The 9334-nt window shown below is 40.1% G+C and overlaps 1 long non-coding RNA gene across 1 annotated transcript in view; it reads left to right on the forward strand.

The window, feature by feature from the left end:
- Positions 1-9123, forward strand: part of LOC132433839 (uncharacterized) — a 52521-nt gene extending 43398 nt beyond the window's left edge. Inside the window, exon 4 of the long non-coding RNA XR_009521218.1 lies at positions 8986-9123. This is a non-coding gene — a long non-coding RNA (uncharacterized lncRNA). The remainder of the gene's footprint in view (positions 1-8985) is intronic.
- The last annotated feature ends 211 nt before the right edge of the window (positions 9124-9334 follow it).

Consider the following 9334-nt stretch of genomic DNA (forward strand, 5'->3'; position numbering starts at 1 on the left):
ATGTAGACTCTAAAATATGATACAAATGAACCTGTCTGCAAAACAGAAATAGACTCACAGACATAGAGTTGTGGTTGCCAAGGGGAAGGGGCAGGGAGAGGGATGGACTGCGAATTTGGAGTTGGTGGATACAAACTATTACATTTTATTTATTTATTTATTTATTTATTTATTTATTTATTTATTTATTTTTAAAGGCATAAAACCAAGTTTTTATTAAGTGTCTTTATGATCTCATGGATTCACATATATTTGATATTGTTTCAAGTCCACTGAGTTGTGCTAATTGGTGCTCAGGTCACCCCATCTCTGGCCAGTGGAACTGCCTCAAGTTGGCCCCTGGGTCCCTTTGACACGACACTGGTAGTCACAGGTAAATAGTTGCTTCTAGGCCTTTCTTATAAGACACACCTAGGTTCCAAGCCCAGCTTCACCACTTGCCAGCACTTGACCTTGTAAAGTTACCTAAATTCTGAGCTTCTGTTTGCTCAAGGCCCTACAGTATAGCACAGGAATCCAATCTCCTGGGATAAACCATAATGGAAAAGAATATTACAAAAAAGAATGTCTAGGGTTTCCTTGGTGGCGCAGTGGTTGAGAGTCCGCCTGCCGATGCAGGGGACACGGGTTCGTGCCCCGGTCTGGGAAGGTCCCACATGCCGCGGAGCGGCTGGGCCCGTGAGCCATGGCCACTGAGCCTGCGCGTCCGGAGCCTATGCTCCGCAACAGGAGAGGCCACAACAGTGAGAGGACCGTGTACCACAAAAAAAAAAAAAAAAAAAAGAATGTCTATATGTGTAAAACTGAGTCACTTTGCTGTACAGCAGAGATTGGCACAGCACTGTAAAATCAACTATACTTCTATTATGTATATATATATATATATATATATATATATATATATATAGTAATTAGTAATTAGATGCTAGTGATGGAACTCTAGGTTTAAATTTGTGCATCACACAGTTAGGTAAATACGGTAGAGTCAAATCCTGTACCATAATCCTGGAACACATGAGCTCTCCATGAGCTGATCCCCTCTTCCATTTCTCAATTTACCTCCTGTCACTACCTGCCACCCCTCAACATGTGCTCCTAACATCACAGTTTAATCATCAAACATACCGTGTGACTTCCTATTTTTCTGTTTCTGCAGAAGCTTTTCCTTTTTGCTGGAATGTACTCCCCTCAATGTGTCCCTTTTTTTCACCTCTGCTTGAAATAGATGTGCCTTTTCATAATGAGGAAGACAAAGTATGGTTTTTACTTTAGAACTAGGTAAGAGTATGCTAAATGTTATTTAATAAAATAAGCAAAAGGAGGTAGAAAATTTTTGAAAAGGAGTAGTAATGGGGTAGTAGTAGTAAATAGCCTACTAGGTATTAATGGTACTATCAGGTATTAAAATGGAAAATAAATGAATACAATTAAATCAGTTAATTAAAGTAAATTTTACCAAGGCTTAGGGAAGTAGAGCTAAATAAACATAGAGACATAAAGATCACGGATAAGAAGACTAAATCATGAAAAAATTGTGAATTCTCCCCAAATTAGTAACTAAATACTATTTATATTATAATTTCAAAATTATTTTTCATGCAAATTAACAAACTAAATCTGATATGAAAGAGAAAATATCCAAGAATAGGCATTTTTTAAAGAAGAAAACAAAAGAGACACTTGCCCTATCTATAGGCAAGATAACATATAAAAAGAGTTAATGGTAATTTAAACAGTGTGGGGTTAGACAAATGAATTAGTGGGATACAATAAAATCCCAGAAATGGACTATGGGTAAGTCATAATTTGAAATGATAAATGTGGCCTTTCAAATTAATGGGAAAAAGTTGTGGGACAACTGTATATTTTGAAAAAATATGTGTTTCTACTTCCCACAGTTAAAGAATAAAAGTCAAGTGTATTAAAAACTTGCAAGAAAACAATATGGAGTAATTTTCCCTACCTTGAAGTAGGGAAAGCTTGCATTAGCAAACTGAAAATCAACTTGAAAAATAGACCCTAAACAAAGTTTAAAAAACAAATGAAACACTGGGAAATTACCACATATAACAAAAGATTGGTATCTATATTTCACATTTTTAAAACTTCCAAATTTCAATAAGAAAAAGACCAACTAACAGAAAAATGGGCAAGTATTTAACAGTCAATGTATAAAAAAGAAAGTACAGATAGATAATAAATGTGAAGAGAAATGTTTTACTTCATTAATAATCAAGAAAAATACAAAACAAAAATTAGGTGCTACTTCGTAACCACCAGATGGGCAAGCTTTTAAAAGCACGCTTGGACCAGTGTATGGGGAAATAGGCACTAACACACAGCACAGCTGAGAGAGCAATGTGGCTCCCCTCCTGGCCTCCTTATAGAAGTTCTCTCAGGGTTACTTGAGGTGCTCCCTCCCGGGCTTGAAGTCCTAAAAATTCCCCCCGAATAAAACATAACGCTCAAGAAAAAAATAAATAAATAAAATGCACATAACCTTTTGAGCCACCAATATGCTTCTCAGTAGACATCAGAGAAATGAGCACAAAGAAGCCTCTGCAAAGATATTCTCTGAACCATTGTTTGAAAGACTGAGAAACTCCTTTGGTTTTATCAGCAGAGGAGTGTCTAAACATAAAGGAATTGTAGAGTAGTGTAGACATGCAATTACATGTATGATATAGCAGATGAGAGGAGTACATTTAAGAATAAATAACATGTAATATTTGTTTAAAATGTATATATATTCTCCGTGATTTCATGTTTGTATGCAAATGTAGAGAAAAAAAAAGTTTGGAAGGATTTACAGCAAACTGGTAACAGTGGCTGTTTTAGGGGATGTGCCTTGGATTGGGAAGGTATGTGGCCAAGAGGATTTCAGCTTCATCAGACTAGAACCTCCCTGCCTCTCTTCCTTTCCTTCTTGCCTTCTCTCTCCCCCCACCTCCTTCTTCTCAAGGAGAATCATTTCATGTATTACTCATTTATTAAAAAGTTTAAAATTTAACCTTTATGCATTTTGTTCCAGTAAATTCAGTTTGTAGTAATGTATTTTATGGAACCAGAGATATACACGTCTATCTGAAAGAATGTTCGTTACAGCATGATTGATTAAAACACACTGCTATATTTAAAATAAAATGCCTTTCCATGAAAAAATAAATTTAAAAAAACCCCACCAAAACCCCCCACAAAGTTGGAATCAAACTAACTGTATAACAATAGAGACACACCAGCTTGTGTGGCTTCTCCTGTTCTCTTATCAAATATCAAACAGTTTCCTATTCAAACAGAGTTCTGTGTTTTCCCTTTCAAGGGGATGCTTTGCTATGTGATAAAGGAATCCAAGCAAAGGAACTACTGAATAATGATGGAAAGTGTGTTTTGATTCCACTGAGTATTTTTATTTTAACAGATATCCAGGGAGTAGTTCCCCTAGAGAAGGAATGTCTAATGGTCAGAATTTCAGATGTGAGGAGATGTTCTGGGGCAAGCCAGACTTCAGGAACTTCTTCATCTACTACTTTATAGTGTGTCCTACTTTTCAGATCTGTCTGGAGATCTTAAGTCCTGAGAAATTCCATTCTCAACTTACAGGAACCTGTGTCATAAGGGAATAGCTGAAGGTAATAGGGTATGTCTAGCCCAGAAAAGAGAAATTTGGGGTAGACTGGATAGCTGTCTTGAAATGTGTGACAGGTTGTCATGCAGAAATGGTTGTGTTCTGTGTTGCTTTATATAGTCAATACTGGGAGTAGTGAGTGAAAATTGGAGGAGGCATTTTATAACTTTGAAGGATGAAATTTCCCCCATCATGATAAAAATACAGTGAATTACTTGGACAAGAAATGATAGCCCTGTTCCTTGAAGTATTAATAGATGGTGGATGAAAACTCACCAGGGATGGTGTACACTGGATTCCCGAATTGTGTGAACAGTGGGAATGCACATCTCTCAAGTTGTCTTCAAATCTTAGACTCAATTATGTTCTGCAAACATGTATTAAGCACTTACTCTATTCTCAGCACTGTGCTTAGTAATAAGAAAATACACAGATAAAACAAGTGTGGCTAGAGAGATCCATGCTAGTATTTTCAACTCCAATCTCACCAGTTTGAGCAGAAGACACACTGTTGGAAGCACCCATTGAAATAAGAGCTAGATGGAACCTGACTGCCCCCTCAGGACCTCTGTGGAGAAGCTGAACCGTCACCTTGATTTGATCAAGGGAATTGGTGTTGGAGGAGGCCTTCGAGAGGACATGACCACTGGTTGACCCAAGAGCTGGACCTGGGCAATCAGAGACTCCTCAACTTACTCCCCTGTCCTTGGAAGGTATGTTCCACCTACCATTCCCACACCAGGAGGTGGTTTCAAGGATACAGTCGTGCGAAAGTAAGGTGTTGTTGAGACCATCTGGACTGAATATGTGACTGAATCCTGGTCAGGCCTCCATATGAACTTTAAGATTCTGGTGGACAGATGCAGAGATCTACTCATTTTGTGGCGTTCTAAGACAGGTCTCCTATGTAAGTTCCCTTGCTCATTAAAACTGCCACCTACCGATCTAGAGTGGTCTGCCTTGCCCTCCCTGGGTCTCTCCTTGCCCTCCCTTTGTAGCAGCCAGTTTCAGATTTTGCCTGAGAAGTTCCCGAGGTTTTGAACCAACAGTGGGTTTTGCTCATAAGCCTCAGGTTTGTTGAGTTTGCGTCTTGATCATGAGCTTCAGTGGGGCTGATGTCTTGTTCTGTTCTCACTTTGTTTTCCTGATTCTCATTTTCTGAAACAGTGGCTCTGGAACTAGGCAATGATGCATTCATGAAGGTTTGTCTTTACATTTTTATTTTCACAAAATCGTTCCTTTTGGCAAAGCTCTACATCAGATCTTCCTTGATGTCAGTAGATACATATACTGGCAAGTCAACTTCATAGGGGACCCAGAGAGCGACGAAGAAGAAAGTCCTTTCAGGATGTGTCCTGCCCTGGAGCCCTTGCTGGCAGGAGATGCCAGGAAACAAACATATGCTTTCTCCACTAGGGGGTCTTCCCACGGGACTATGATGGGTGCGTATTCCACGTCCTCTCAGGAGGCTTTTCATTTAAGGAGAACCAGTGCTAACATAAAACTAAGTATTTGGGGGAAGCTTGAACATAAGATAATGCCACACGATTAAGGCCATAACATGTATTTGCTGTTAAGTTCTGAGGGGAATCCTTGCTTTCAAAAACGAATTTTTGGAAATGCGAAGTTGGAGAATCTCTTCTTTTCCTCCTTTCGCTAGTGGTTGTTTGTGGCCAAACAGGTGATTTGGGAACAATCAGTGTGACTCCTAGAGTTCTGAGCCATCGCAGGCCATATATTTCTACTCCATGGATCTCAGGGGGTCAGTATTCAGAGCTTTAGTCTTGGGGGATCACATAGCCATGGTCTCTAGTCTTAGATGATTCTTCTCTGACTTCTTAAGTGTCCTGGCTTTTTTTTCTGTGCCTAAGTTAATCAGGTGGTTGTAATTACTTGGAAAGAGTATGTGTAGATAGTTGTTCATTTTGAGTAATTGATGGTGACTGGGAAAGTGGCCACGTGGAGATTTCTCTGTTGAGAATCCATGTGAACCCTGAAGGTCTGGAGTATCTGACCTATTACACAGTGGTTGAGATGGATTTGAACTTAGTCTCTATGATGTATTTTGCCTCAGGCTCTCAATTCCTGTCATAGTTGAATTTGGAACTCGAATTTTCCAGATAAGTGTTTCAGTTCATAACTTTTCTGTGTTAGCAGAGACCTGATTTTTGTGGTTGGAAATGTTATGCCCTCTCTTATTTATTGGAGGGCCCACTGTTTAATTTGGGGAGTCCTCAATGCACCTGCGAGAGAGATGCACAACATTGTATTCATTGGAATATTTAGTATTTGATACACAAAATAATATGACATATATGTTCATTATAATTTATATCAGGCCCAGGTTATATACGATGTTGGAGATGCTTAATATTGGTAAAATCTCAAGTAATTTAAGTTCTAAGAATGGGCAATCACAGACAACACAGTTATGAAGGGCCAGTTGATGTCCAGGGTAAGTTGATATATGTGAGATGAGAATAGTCCCTTTCTTATTTCTTTCTTTGAGGTTTTTTTTTTTTTTTTTTTTTGCTGTATGCGGGCCTCTCACTGTTGTGGCCTCTCCCGTTGCGGAGCACAAGCACCGGACGCGCAGGCTCAGTGGCCATGGCTCACGGGCCCAGCTGCTCTGCGGCATGTGGGATCTTCCCGGACCGGGGCACGAACCCGTGTCCCCTGCATCGGCAGTCGGACTCTCAACCACTGTGCCACCGGGGAAGCCGTGCTTGGGCTTTTATAATATATAGTACTTATGAGTGGATCGTGTGTGGAAAGAACATGAACTTTGGTATTAGGGAGACCAAACTTCAAAGTTTAGCTCTGACAATTGCTGGTTTACTTGTGTGACCTTGGGAAAATTTCTTAAGCCCTTCATTTAATAATAACATGTGTATTATAAGGACCTTATGATAATTAGAGAAAATTCTATGCATGCACTCATGCATACACATATACATATATGTGTGTGTGTGTGTGTGTGTGTGTGTGTGTGTGTATGTGTAAGTGTGCATATACACATATATATCTAGGTGTTTTGAGACCTGGAATCTAAAGTCTATACATGAAGGTGCTTGTGAATTAATTTTCAGAAATAAAACACTTTGATGTAATAGCAATTTTTTCCTTTTCTAAAAACAAAAAATTCCATTTTTAACCTTAAGTTCCCTGGCTTCCTTTTGTAATTTTCAGGCCAGATCAAGGGCTTGGAAATCAAATCAATGACAAGAAAACACAATGCACAGAGCTACTCTGGAGGGAGCCTCAATCACCTTCGCACCCAAATGTTTGCAATTTTTCAGCCTTGCTTCATCTGCAAGTGATTCCATTTCGGAGACCAGGAAGGGGGAAGTTAAAGGTCAAGGGAATCCAGTTCTCTGGGGTAGTTTGTAACAATCAAGAGAACACAGAAAGCCGAGGGAAGCCGATGGTCTTCCTGTCCTGGCTACAGGCACCATATGGAAATAGATTTGTTCGACAAAAAAGGGTCCGGGAGGGTGTAGGGAAGAAGCCAAAGAAAAATAAATTTAGTTCAAAATTGTAATGAGGAAAAGGGAAGCTGAAATGCAAAGCTGACAAATGCCAATAATAATTTGCATCTGCCCCCAACTCGATGTTTTGAACCTTTCAACTATTTAAGCAAGGGTGTTTTTATGCCATTCTTCTAAGGCTCTTTATTTCTTACTAGTGCAAAGACCTCAAAAATGTGAACATTCACCCAGCAGGGGTAATTTGTGGCAATCCTAGCAGCTTCATTTGCCTGAGTAACCCCACATCAAGGTTACGTTACTGTACTGAGTTCATAGACCACACTGGCAAGAAGGGGAAGGCTCTGGTGTGCTGGGTGTGTACAGATGGCAAAGTCCCAGCAGTCCTGAGTCTGAGTATGACACACACACACACACACACACACACACACACACACACTGCTTACATGCAATATAGCATATTATCTATATTAGATGTAAACCTGAAATAAAAGTCTTCAAAGTATTGTTCTTTAGTTTTCCAGGGCAAATATTCCTCTTCCAAAATATAGCTTCTATAAACAGAAATGAGCCATAATAACCAAGAGCAATACATTTCATTCATTCACTCAACGATTTTTGAATGCCTACTATATGCCAGACACTGTACTAGGGAAGTAACACTGAAAGAGCAGTGACTTCACAGAGCTGATACTTTAGCAGAGGAAGGTGGAAATGATAAGAATGATAATAATATGAATAACAGTATTAACAAAAATAATAAGAAATTATAAGCAATATTTTAGGGTTATACCCAGGACACCTAAGTCAATGTAACAGGGCAAAGATGGAAGGCTGTGCTGAGAAAAATTTGTTTTTAAAAAATTTTTTGTTTTGAAAACTGGCAAATAGCAGGAGAATGTGATCAAATTTGTACTTTGTAAAATCATCCCATGGAGAATGAATTGGGTTTGGGGGTGGGGCCACACAGGGTGAAGGTAGACCTTTTCCGAGCTCTTTGGGGGGAGTCTTCTAGAAGCTCAGATCCTTTCAAGCAGGTGAAAACACATAAAGGCACTGGGAAATACAGGACTGAATGCACACACGTCAGTCCATATGTGGGCATGTAGGAAGCAGGACGGTTGTGAGGCCTTGCTCAGCCTGGGTCCGGGGGAGACGCTCGTTCATTGTCAGGCAGGTTGGTGGAGGAGGCCCTCCTCGCTGGCTGCAGAGTGGACAGGTGTTCAAGTTCCTGAGTGTTCTCTTCCCTGTGGGCAGGGTGCCTCTCCTGACTTGCCCATGTTTGTTTTTTTTTTTTTTTTTCGGTACACGGGTCTCTCACTGTTGTGGCCTCTCCCGTTGCGGAGCACAGGCTCCGGACGCGTAGGCTCAGCGGCCATGGCTCATGGGAGCTGCTCCGCAGCATGTGGGATCTTCCCGGACCGGGGCACGAACCCGTGTCCCCTGCATCGGCAGGCGGACTCTCAACCACTGCGCCACCAGGGAAGCCCTTGCCCATGTTTTGACTTGTGATCAGTTTAGACCTTCACTCAGCAAACAGAACTCATCTTCCATAGGAGATTTTGCCTCCTGTTTTTCTGTCTTGTCTCATGACCCCCCAATTCTCTGAGCAGGTCTGCAACACATTTGCACAGTTGTAGAAATTTTCCTTTCTGAACTCAACTTTCTAAATGAAGCTTCAAGATTTATAAGATATTGACAAATTGCAATATAGCTCAAAAAATCTTGAGAGTTATTTAAACTCAAAATCAAAACAAAAAAACCCTTTTTTTAAATTGAGTTAGAGGTCTAGAAGTTAATGAGTAAAATAATCTCTATCCTTTAAGCTCTTCATTTGGTTGTCTTGAACCTGATTACAACATGTGTCCACTGCAGATTAACCGCTGCAATGCAAGTGGGTGATGAATTTCCTTGGGACCAAAGCACACGCACGACCAGACAGCTGTTGCATGACTTCATGCCTAATCCTCTACATGTGTATAGTGAAAAAATAACAAAGGGAGCAGAAGGCCGCTTCGTTCCAGGAATATCCTAATCCTTCAAGTTGAAAGCGATCGTTGAATGAAATAAGTTGCTTCTAGTCTTAAAATGGAACAGAATTTAGATATTCTGAAATTCAACTCTCAATGTTAAGCCAGACTTAGGACTCATCACTGAGAATGTACCAAGTGCTTGAAAGGTTCTTGCTTTGTTGTAGAGCTTTTGATGATCTTTGATACTCAGA

This window comes from Delphinus delphis, chromosome 11 (genome assembly GCF_949987515.2).
Source record: "Delphinus delphis chromosome 11, mDelDel1.2, whole genome shotgun sequence".
NCBI lineage: Eukaryota > Metazoa > Chordata > Mammalia > Artiodactyla > Delphinidae > Delphinus > Delphinus delphis.